Source organism: Mauremys mutica, chromosome 20 (genome assembly GCF_020497125.1).
Source record: "Mauremys mutica isolate MM-2020 ecotype Southern chromosome 20, ASM2049712v1, whole genome shotgun sequence".
NCBI lineage: Eukaryota > Metazoa > Chordata > Testudines > Geoemydidae > Mauremys > Mauremys mutica.
Genome location: NC_059091.1, coordinates 17,452,142 through 17,464,218, shown reverse-complemented (window position 1 = coordinate 17,464,218; position 12,077 = coordinate 17,452,142).

The window sequence follows — 12,077 nt, the reverse complement described above, 5'->3', positions numbered from 1 at the left end:
CCCCCGGCGCTGGCCGAGCAGCCCCCCGGCGCCGGCTGAGCAGCCCCAGCCCCGCGGCCCCCCGGCGCCAGCCGAGCGGCCCCGGCCCGGGGAGTCGGGCCCCGCGGCTCCGGCGCCAGCCAAGCGGCCCCGGCCCAGGGAGTCAGGCCCCGCAGCTCCGGCCCTGGTGCCGGCTGAGCGACTCCGGCCCGGCCCGGGGAGTCGGGCCCCGCGGCTCCGGCCCGGCCCGGGGAGTCGGGCCCCGCGGCTCGGGCCCCGGTGCCGGCCGAGCGGCTCCGGCCCGGCCCGGGGAGTCGGGCCCCGCGGCTCCGGCCCCGGTGCCGGCCGAGCGGCTCCGACCCGGCCAGTCGGGCCCCGCGGCTCCGGCCCCGGTGCCGGCCGAGCGGCTCCGACCCGGCCCGGGGAGTCGGGCCCTACGGCACTGGTCGAGGTCCTGGCAGAGCGGACCCGGACCCAGGCAGTGTGGTAAGAGGGCAGGGAGCAGGGAGGCAGTGTTCGGTGTGTTGTGGGGGGGTCAGGGTGGTCAGAGGGCAGAAAACAGGGGGATTGAATGGGGACAAGGGTCCCGGGGGGCAGTCAAGGAACATGGGGGGTTGGATGGGGCATGACCCCCAGGGGGGGCACGACCCCCTGATGAGGTGAGGAGGAGGGAACCGGTTGTTAATATTTTGGCAGCTCATCACTGCATTTAGGTAAAAGTAGGAGTAATGGGATTAAACTAAAAAAAGACATACAATTTAGACTTTAATAACAGGAAAAATGCCTCACCTGTGAGACGGGTCTATAAGGTTATGACATAGTCTTCCTAGGAAAATAGCGGAAGTTCAGTCATTAGGGGCTTTTAAAATTAGTTTGGCCAAACCAGTGGGAAATGGCCATTTGGAATAGTTCTGCATTCACAGGGACATGGACTGGATGATCCAATAGATCTTTTCCATCTCTGTCTCCTGGGAGTCTCTATATCTAGGTGACCTGCATGCCAAGGTCATAAAGCCCTTTGGAATGTTCAGAGCCAATCAGATCTCTCGATTGGCTAAACATTCCATTGGTGCTGCCTGAAAAGGAGGCTTCTGCAAACTGCAATCAGAACACACAGCTCCACTGGGGAGAAGCTCCTTCCATTCATTTTTAAATGTCAGGAGGATTTGTTTAATTGAAAATTGTCACTGATAATTTATGAATACATAAGCACTATGTAATACAAGTAGCTCTGGATTAGGCAATAATTTTATTCTTTAAAACCAAAAGAGATTCATCATTAATCAAGTAATTCAAATAATTAAAGTACTAGGAGGCCAAGACAAGCAGTTTGGTTCTGCTCATAAGGGCTAGTGGGGGAGGACAGACTGGGGTAGGGGCTGAATGGGAGTGGAGACCCAGTGTTACAGGGGGGAGGGAGGTTCAGAACCACATAGTGATGGGGGAGGAGGTGCAGAGCTACACAGGGACAGGGGATGGTTGGGTGGGGCATAGAGCCACATTGGGATGGGGGGAGTGGGTATCTGAGTGGGGGTGGAGGAACACATGTGGACAAGGGGTGCAAGGACCCATGAGGGTGCAGGAACACATGGAGGCAGGGGCAGATGCCTTACTGAATGGGAGAGGTTAGGAGTCAGCCAGGGTCTGCATGGGGAGAGCTCCCTAACAATTCCTCCCCGCCCCTCCCAAAAAAAAACTGTTCCATACCTTTCCCATCCATACCCAGCAACCCTCCAAGTTCACACCCAGGCTCCTTCCCAGCAATTCACCTCCCTCTCCCTCAGCTCCTCCATTACCCCTGACTCCACCAAGCCATGAGGGGTGCAAGAAATATGGCTCTGTAGTGAGTTGAAGTGAATTGTTACTCAGAGTTCTGTATTAATATGCATAGTAAGGAATCTATTTGTCAAAAAAGATTTCCTCAATCCTTTTTGTTGTCTATTGATACAGACATACTTGCTGACAGGGATTTTGAAATAAATAATTTGAACTGGTGCAATTATATTGTATATTTGCAGAAATGTTAAAATACTGTGCGCATCACTTTTATTTTTTTGTTGCAGAATCCGCCCCCCCAGAAAATATATAGATAAGGTCCCTTCAGTGCTATAATCTCAATAATCTTTCTTATGATGGCATGAGTGTTGGTTAGGAATAAGAGCAGGGAGTCAGTTCACTTGGGTTTTATTCACATTCTTTTACTAACTTGCTAAGTGGTGTTGAGCAAGTAACTGAATTCCCTGTGACACAAATCATCTGTAAATGGGGATCATGCTTACCATTCTCACAAGGGCTGTGAGTCTTAATTCACTAGTGTTAGGTAAGTGCTTTGAGATTTTTGGATGAAGATGCTAAAGAAGGGCAAAGTATTATTGGAAGAGATTACTGCAGGTCCTATAGTGTACTTTTACTATATACAACCCATGTACTCCACTGTGTGAAAACGGACAATGCTCTTTTTATAGAGCATTATATCAGCCTGATCTGTAATAACAGCATTTTGCATGATGGAGGATAGAAGGGTGAATACAGATTATGCTGCTGGTGCACCAGGCCAAGTTCTATACTGAATTACCCCCATGCATTCCCCCAGGAAGTCAGGCAGAATTTGGTGTGGACACATGGAAAGCAGATTTAATTTCATGAAACTGCCCTACCTTATCCTGTTGCAATTTCTCCAGCAGAACTCTCACAACACTAGCCAGCTTGGTCTTAGCTATAGAGGCAATCCTGAGGGCAATTCTGTCCTTATCTTGGTCATCCATGTGTGCCAGGAGGGAAACAACCTCATTATAAACACCTGAAATTTAATAAAAGGATTTGGCTGGTTACCACTGATAGTAGAATTGGTGCTGGCCTCTTTAATTCACTATCCAGTAAAGATTCTGCAGGTGCCCAAACACTGTGAGGAGAAGACGACCTGGGAATCATGTAAATTCTCTTCCTTCCTCCTGATGACCAGGTTTGTGTGCTGAAGGACCCAGTGTGTTTGGGAGGAAATCATAATGAAGAAAATTTGTTCCTTTCAAGTAGATCCCCATGTAAAATAATCTTCCTTTCCCTCTTTACTATCAATGGATGAGGTTTGATAGCATACAGAATAATAATTTATGGCCCAAATTTTCAAAACTGGGTGCCTAAACTTAAGTACCTAAATCCATATTAAGGCACCTACACCCTGATTCAGCATCCTAATCACATGCTTAACTCTAAGCCAACAAAGAGACCTAAAGTTAAGCACATGCTTTAAGAGTTTTGCTTAGTCAGACCTCCCCCATAACATTCAATAGAAACTGAGATTCTCAGGAAAGTTTCCAGGTCCACAGGCTGTAGGCCAAGTCCTCAACTGGTGTAAATCAACACAGCTACAAGGAAGACAACAGAGCAACACTGATTTACAGCAGCTGAGGTTCTGCTCATACAAATGGAGAACATTACAACTAATCTATCTGTATGTCTAGGCTTTCTGAATGTGTGTGTGAATATAGACTGGATCTAGAAAATACAATGCTGACCCTTACCTCTCTCAGTTACCTCCTGTTCACTCACAAGATTATTCATGTTTTAGTCTTTTCTCACCACTTCCTCCAGTCCTTTCTCCAAAGAGCTCCTGATAGGCAGCTGGCCTCTCAGTCTGTCATGGCCAGGATAGCCAGTTCAGATTTTGCAAGCACTATTATGACATCGATGTGACTGTAGCATACCACACAATCTGCTGCTGACCAGGTATGTGCTGTAATTACATGGACAAGATCCTCAAAGGTATTTAGGCTCCTAACTCACACTGAAATCAGTAGCTTTTAGGAACCTAAATACATTTCAATATCTGGGCCCATACATGTAAGCAGTTCAATAGGTGGCTACATTTGCTCCAGTGTAGAATTCTCATTCTCTCAAGATCATTTTGAATTTTGGTTTGGTCCCTCTCTCAGTTTACCACACTTTCCAGTATTGGTTTTACCTGAAAATCTGCTCCTGGTTGAATTTATATAAAATAAAAGCACCGAACAAAGAGAAGAAACTGCCTTGAAGAATGCACAGTGACCCTTGAGTGTGGTTGGTTGGTTTCCTTTGCTTTTTAATTTGGTTGATCAAAAAGCCTGATGAAACCTTATTGAACTGTATTACAAATATTTTCATTATGGGTGGCTACCTACCAATTCTCTGAGTATGTGAAAGTCTGCTTTTTCTAGTCCTTCTTCTATCATTCTCACTCCTTTGTTTCCTTAGAATCATGAAATCTATCATTCATGATCACTTTCACCCAAATCACCTTTCACCCTCACATTCACAACCAGCTCCTCCCTGTTGGTCAGAATCAAGTCTAAAATGGTTGTCCCTCGGATTACTACCTCCATTTTCTGAAAGGAAGCATTGTTGCCAGTACATTCCAGGAAATTACTGGATAATTTTGTGTTTTGCCATATTCCTTTTTCAACAGATGTCTGGGTAGGGAAAGTCCCCCATTATGATCAGGATTTGTGTTTTGGATATTTCTGTTATTTGTTCTAGAAATGCCTCATCTCCCTCCCCTTCCTGATTTGGTGGTCTGTAATAGACCCCTACCAGGACATCACTGCTGTTTTTCCCTCTTTTATCTTTACTCAGAGACTTTCAACTGGTCTGCTTCTCACCTCCTTCTGGACCTCAGAACAAGTGTACAATGCAATACTTCCTCTCTTTTTTTCCTGTTTGTCCTTCCTGACCAAGCTATAGTCCTCTATACCAATATTCCTGTCATGAGATTTAGCCCATGAAGTATCTGTGATGCCAGTTAAGCTCAGTTATGACTTATGTACTAAAACTCCCAGTTCTTACTGTTTATTCCCCATTATTATTACTCCTCATAGAATCATAGAATATCAGGGTTGGGAGGGACCTCAGGAGGTCATCTAGTCCAACCCCCTGCTCAAAGCAGGACCAATTCCCAACTAAATCATCGCAGCCAGGGCTTTGTCAAGCCTGACCTTAAAAACCTCTAAGGAAGGAGATTCCACCACCTCCCTAGGTAACCCATTCCAGTGCTTCACCACTCTCTGAGTGAAAAAGTTTTTCCTAATATCCAACCTATAGACATCTAAGATTTTAAGCAGGTGCCCCCATGGATTTCCCTCTTGTTTCTCCTATAATTCTACTGCAATTTTCCACATCTACTTCTCCCCAAACATCTAGTCCTCTATTAAAGTCACTTTTTTTTACCTGGTGGCTCTTTTCACCTGCCCCCTCTGAACTTAATTTTAAGCTCTTCTCATAAGGTTGGTGAGTCAGCGCATGAAGATGTTCTTCTCCTTCTTGGTCAGACGGACCCCATCTCTTCCCAGCAAACTTCCTTCCTGCAATAGCAGCCCGTGGTAGAGGAAGTCAAACCCTCCCATAGACCCATCTTCATAACCCTATTATGTGGATATGCTACCGTTGAGTGTGTATTGAGCAGAAAGAACACTCAGTGCAGGAGACAAGGGGACTGAGTTAAACTGCAGATGTCAAGTTCACATACTTCCATTTTCAGTGACTAATCTCTTAAGCCAGTGGGGATGGCCATGGTACAAAAGTATTTCTGTAGATCAGCATGTGATTATTTGTATTGCAGCACTGCCTCATAGTCCCACTCACAGACCAGGATCCCATTGTTCTAGGACCTGTACAGACATAGAACAAGATGGTCCTTAACTGTAATTAATTGACGCATATTAACAGCACAACAAACGGACAAGAGGATAATAAAGCAAGCAAAAAAGCCCCCTTTGACCAGGTACCAGCGTATAACTAATACAATGCTACATATTTAGGGAATGTGAGGGCAGTTGACAGTCTGTGCCTCACCCTCCCAGGTCTCCTGCCCAATCCCTGGCTGTGCTGCAGGGATGCTGTGGATCGGACACTTGCTCTGGCAGTGGCCACATGCCCTCTGGCTCTAGGTGGCAGGATCCTTCTTCCCAGAGTCAGTCCCCCCCGTCAGGGTTATGATCCCCCTCCAAGTCTGGCCTGCAAGGCCTCTTGGCTGGGGGCATCTCCCTGCGCTGTGCCCACTGCCCAGGTCCCCCCTCGCTCCCCACAGTGCTCACTGCTCCAGCTCCAGCCCCAGCACTGATGCTTCTCTGCCTCCAGCTCCTTGGGCTGCTTTTCTGGCCCCTCTGGCTCTGGTTGCTGCAGCTCTGCTCCCAGCACAGGTCTGCTCCTTGGACTGCTTCTGTGGCCCTGCTCCCAGCACGGATCTGCTCCCTGGGCTGCTTCTCTGGTTCTCTCTGGCTCTGGCTGGTGCAGCTCTGGCTGGTGCAGCTCTGCTCCCCAGCTCAGCTCAGGCTCCTGCTTTCTCCTTAGCTCAGCCCCACTCTGTTCCAGGCAATTTCAGCTCACATGGAAAGGACCCCCCTGGCCTCCTGACACCCACATTAGCCTGCCCTGCCTTGTCAATCAGGCTGACCTGGAGCACTGGCCTCTCCCCATTGCCCCTGGAGACTGTCAGTCTCGGGGTCCTGATTTCCCATCGACCCTTCCCCTTTCTTTTGGGACTGGGAGCTAGCCAAGCAACAAGGGCACACTGCTGACTCATATCCAGCTTCTCATCCACTGTAACCCCTAGGTCCTTTTCTGCAGAACTGCTGCTTAGCCAGTCAGTCCCCAGCCTGTAGCAGTGCATGGGATTCTTCCGTCCTAAGTGCAGGACTCCTAAGTGATTTCCTAGGCACCGAGTGTGAGGCTGACAAGCCAAGAGCCAGCTCTTGTCCAGGCTGCAGGCATTAGCTAAGAGCAAATGGCCTCAGAGCTGGAGACCAGACCAGGTTAGTTTTGCCCAAAATAAGGATTCATCTTACCAGAATGTGTTCAGTGTTTAGACTCTGTGCTTGTTTGTTGCTGCTGCATCAATCTTACTGGTAATGTCTGTATCCCAATTCATAAGGTAAGTTTCAGTGTTTGCTCTGAAACTGGAAGCCCTCAAAGAGAGGAGAGAAACATCACCAGGTGTGAAATACTAGTTTGCCGCAGGAGCTGTCATCGTCTGGCCAACACAAGAAGGCCCATAGACACCAGACAAACCCTTGTGGAACATCAGAAGACAAAAGACTTTTTTGATTGCTCTCCCCCCACTCCAGAGGAGGGATGTGCACATGGACTCCTCCCATCACCTTGAACTGTGGGGAAAGGGAATAAAAATCCCCGACAAGAAGAAACGGCACCTTTGTGGCTGTTTGAACTCTGAAGGGCCAAAGACTTGAAACTGAAGCCAGAGATCCCCAGGGGCTGCCTCCTGGGGTGCCCTGAAAGACGCTTTGAATTGACAGATCAGGACAATTCTGTCACTCTCAGGAGTCAGATGGTAACTCATTGGTTGTACATGTTCGCTTGCTTTGACCTGTAAATGACGCTCTTAGTCCTTTCCCCTAATTAATAAACCTTTCGCAAGTTTCTTACAGGATTGGCTACAGGCATCACTTTGATGCAGGATTGAAAGTACCAAGTGATCTGGGATAGGTGACTGGTCTCTTGGGACTGGAAGCAACCTGAATGTGGTGTCATTTTTGGTATTAGTGACCATTTAACACTAAGCCAAGTTTGTCTCGATGGCAGGATAGAATGGAGAGTCTAAAGGGACTGCGTGTGACTCCATGGTAAGGCTCATATAGTGATCCAGGAGTTCACAGTTGTTACTGGCTTGGTGAAATCTGATTGTAGAACACACCACCAGCTTGGGGGTCTGCCCTGATATTGGCAGTCTGCTCTGAGTTAGGCACTCACGGTCGTGAGCCACTCCAGACATGCACTGCACTCTGAATTGACACAAGCGCTCATAGTGAGGACGCACAGGGGTGACTGGGAACATGTGTTCAACTTCCTATAATGCAGTGTTCTGCATCCCATAATATTTCACACCTCTTTTCAAAATACCCCAAAACCTGCACGTCCCTTCTCAGTGTCTGCTATCTCTGGCAGAAGCATGGAGCATGCACAGCTCTGCGCTACTCTCCTGAGTATTGTGAGCACAGGGCGCCTGAGCCTGCAGGATTTGTGCAGCGTGACACGTTTCAGCCTCGTGAGGCATTTCAAAAACTTCTCTAATCACTCTGGGCTGGAATGGCAGTGAGTTGCACAGTGGGATAGCTACTCATGGTGCACTCTGCATTGATACAAGCACTCCTGGTGAGACCACGCACCACTGACTCAAGGAGTGCAGTGTGCACACGCACAAGCAATGTAATAACTGTGATGGTTGTATGCTAACATAATTTAGGTTGACACAAATTTGTAGTGCTGTGTAGCACAGAGGTGTGGCCTCCCTGGGGTTACCATTGGTGGTGTATCCCAAGGAGACACCGGACTCTCACCGCACCGAGGTACCAAACAGGGCCGGCTCTAGGCACCAGCAGAGGAAGCACGTGCTTGGGGCGGCACATTTTAAGGGGTGGCACGTTCCAGCCAATCTTGGGGCGGCACATTCCGGCCGCCCTTTTGCTTTTTGCTTGGTGTGGCAAAAAAGCTACAGCCGGCCCTGACTCTAAGGCTTTTGGGCCTTACACCCTAATTAATTTAGCTAAGCTATTATCTTCCAGGCCTTGGGAAGCGTAGGCTCATTGCATTTCTGCCTTCCCGTATGCCTATGCCTTACCAGCCTAACACCTATGGCTGCCAATGGCGGAAATGAGACAAAGTCAGATTGGAAATATGGTGACAATGGTTAACAGGGAGGGGACTTAACCCTAGGAACAGCTGACTCAGAGGGGAGGGCAGATTCTCCATCACCCGGAGTTCTTAAATAAAGCTTGAGGGTCTCTGGCTAACAGATCTCTCTGCAGGAGGGCAGACTGGCTGATCACAGTGGTTCCTTCTGGCCTTGAAATCTCTGACACTATAATCCATTAAATCCCACTCCCCTCCTAGAGACAGAAAGAGACTCCGGGAGTCCTGCCCCCCAGCTACGGGCTGTGACTCCTGTCTCTCCTCCGCAAGACAGATGCAAAACCCAAGACTCCTGAGCCCCAATATCCTGCTGCCATCTAGTAAACAGCTGTGTAACCCACTGTCAAAGTGAGTGCCCCCCCACCCCAGCAGTCTCAAAGGACAGGTTCGGGGGGGGGGGTTAACCCCTGGCCCTTTTGCCCAGGCAGCACAGCTGGGGTTGGGCTCCTGCCTACGTGGTGTAGAAGCAGCTACCTACAGGATTTCTGTTATTCTGGTTTTATTTTTCAGCCGCTGGGTTGTTTGAACATCAGCCTTTGTTCCAGGTTCAAACACCTGGAGCTGCTGGGCCTGGTGTGCTGGGGAACCCGGCCCAAGGTTCCCTGCTGCAGGTGGCGTTACCCATGTGGGTGTTGCTGTCACACCCCGCAGGCAGAGAAGATGGGGGTGGGGGAGTATAACACAAACAACTGGGCAATGAGACCTGGGTCTTTGCTGCCCCTCGCCCCCCTCAGCTGCCCAGAGTCTCCCTGCCAGTGACGGGGCGCCAGCCTCTGGGTCACAGCAGGCAGAGCTGGTTCAAATGTATTGAGGGCCTGGGCACAAAGAACATTGGGCCCCCACCCCGTTCAGACACAAATGTGCGAATACAAAGACTCCAGTCACTGGTTACATGACACATTAGTAATGAAGCAAACCAGTTCATGGTGTGTAATAACCTGCTCCATTTTTCCACGTAGCAAATGAATCCGGCTCGATAGCACCACACAACGGTGTTCACTGCGACTCTGCACAACCCTGGAGTTCCAAGAACCAGTCGCTCACAGGTCAACACTCAGTTCTTTCATCTCCCCCAATTTCCTTAACCCCGACCATTCCGCAGGGGCCCCGCACCAGCGGCGGTGACTCTTGCTGGTGGTCGCTCTGACCCTTGTTCCTAAAATACTTAACTAATGTTAGGAAAAACAAACAAATATGTACATACCCATGTCCAAAGCAGTGTCATTTATTTATGGAGGATTTGGGGTTTTTTTGCAGACTGAACAGTAAAAATAAAGTCCAGTTGTCTTTATTCTTCACTGGCCCTGAGCAGAATAGAAACACAAACAAGGGGCTCTGCACGTTCTTGTCTTTTTCATTGTAGTTTCTTTTGCTTTTTTGGTTGCGTTGGTTATTTTTAGCCTTGCGAGCTACTAAATCTGCTGCTGTGAAAAGTGACACTTGTATGTTAATGTCGCTTTTCACAGCCTCCCAGCTCGCTTCTCGGTCTGCTGTGAAAAGTGACATTACCAAACAGACAAATTAAGCCCTGGATGGGGAGGTGGGTATGGAGGCAGCGGAGCCCCAGGGCAGTGGGGGGAACAGACAGGGAGCTGGAGGAGGCAGTGGGTCCCATGGACAATGGGAGGAGTGGGAGTGGCAGCAGGGGCCAAAGTTAATGGAGGTGGGGGGGTGAACTAGGGGCCTGCACCTGCCAGTGCATGGCCAAGAGCCAGAGCCAGAGAGCCGAACACCCTGCAGCCGGATCCCGTGGCCTGAGCTTGAAGCCCCGCAGCTGGGGATTGAGCATGTGGACAAAACCCAGGGCTGGATGAGGCAGAGTGGGCCGGGGCAATGGTGGTGGGGGGGAGCCTGGGACCGGCACCTGCTGCCTCACAGCTGGGGACCAGAGTCAGAAGACTCTTGGCCAGATCCTGGGCCCTGGAGCCCTGCGGCCAAGGAATGGAGCATGCGGTTGAAGTCTGAGGCCTGAGGAGGCAGCGGGGACCAGAGAGATGGGAGGGAGAGGATAAGCCCAGGGCTGGAGCCTGCCACCATGTGAACGAGGGACAGAACCCAAAGCTCAGTAACCGGATTCGAGGGCCAGATCCTGAAACCCCCAGGCCGGATCCCAAAGCCCCATGGCCTCGTCCCTGCAGCAGGGCCCCTGGACTTCACCATGCTCGGGAACGAACTTAGAAATATCATGAAACCAACTGTCCCCCAGTTCCAGGTCCAGCTGCCCCAGGGGCCACACCCGGCCCCCTCCTCCCTGCCCTCAACCACTGTTTGTCCCATTAAACCATAAGTTCCCTGTGGCAGAGAGTGGGTCCCTGCTGGGTCTGCAGCCAGCCCCCCTGGACACTACAGAGAGAAACACACACACTTACAGGTTCCCTGCCCCAACTCCTCTGGGTGACTGCAGCCAGCAGGTTGCCATTGCTAGGCAGCTGCCCCCTGGATTGCTGCCCCACCTCAAAGCCATCCACAGCAGCACAAGGCAGAAGCTCTCACCCAGGCCCCTGGGGGCCCCTCAGGAAGATCGTCCAGAGCACTGAGCCACCTGTCCGCAGGCCCCTCAGCGTTCCTGTCCCAGACCAGGCGGGTGGATTGCTGAGTGCAGAAGTGGGGGGAGCAGGACAGAGGGGGAGCGGGCGGGAGGGAAAATTCCTACCCTCCAGGGAAAGGGAGTGAGAGAGAGAGACCAGACCCTCAGCTCCAGGCAGCAGCATCAGGACACGGGGGAGGGGCTGGCGGGAACACAGGGGCTGATCCACTAACGAGCCCATAGCATTGAGGGTTATTGACCACGTGGTCTTAGATGCCCAACATAATTATGTGGCACTTCACCCCCCGACTGCATTTACCCTCAGCCCCCATGGGCAGGGCCATTAGCCCCATTGCATTGATGGGAGTTGAGGGCCAGAGGCAGAGTGACTTGCCCAAGGCCGTAGGCTCCCTGTGTGGCCGAGCAGGGAAGTGAACACGGGTCTCCCACATCCTAGGCTAGCGGTCGAACTGCCGGGCACCCTGACTCTGGCCAGTGGGGGCAGGGAACGCAGGCCACGGGGGTCGCCTAGGCTGTGAGTGGGCCGAGCCGGGAGCCAGGCTGCTGGGCTCCATTTCTAGCTCTGACATTGAGTCACCAGGTGGCCGTGGACATCCAGCGGGGCTGGGGAAAGGCATTTGTCACCCTGGCTCCCAGGGGCAGGTGGGAGAGGGCTAAGCAGCTGGTGTCTTCTGCAGAAAAGGACCTAGAGGTTACGGTGGACGAAAAGCTGAATATGAGTCAACAGTGTGCCCTTGTTGCCAAGAAGGCTAATGGCATTTTGGGTTGTATAAGTAGGGGCATTTCCAGCAGATCAAGGGATGTGATCATTCCCCTCTACTCAGCACTGGTGAGGCCTCATTTGGAGTACTGTGTCCAGTTTTGGGCCCCACAC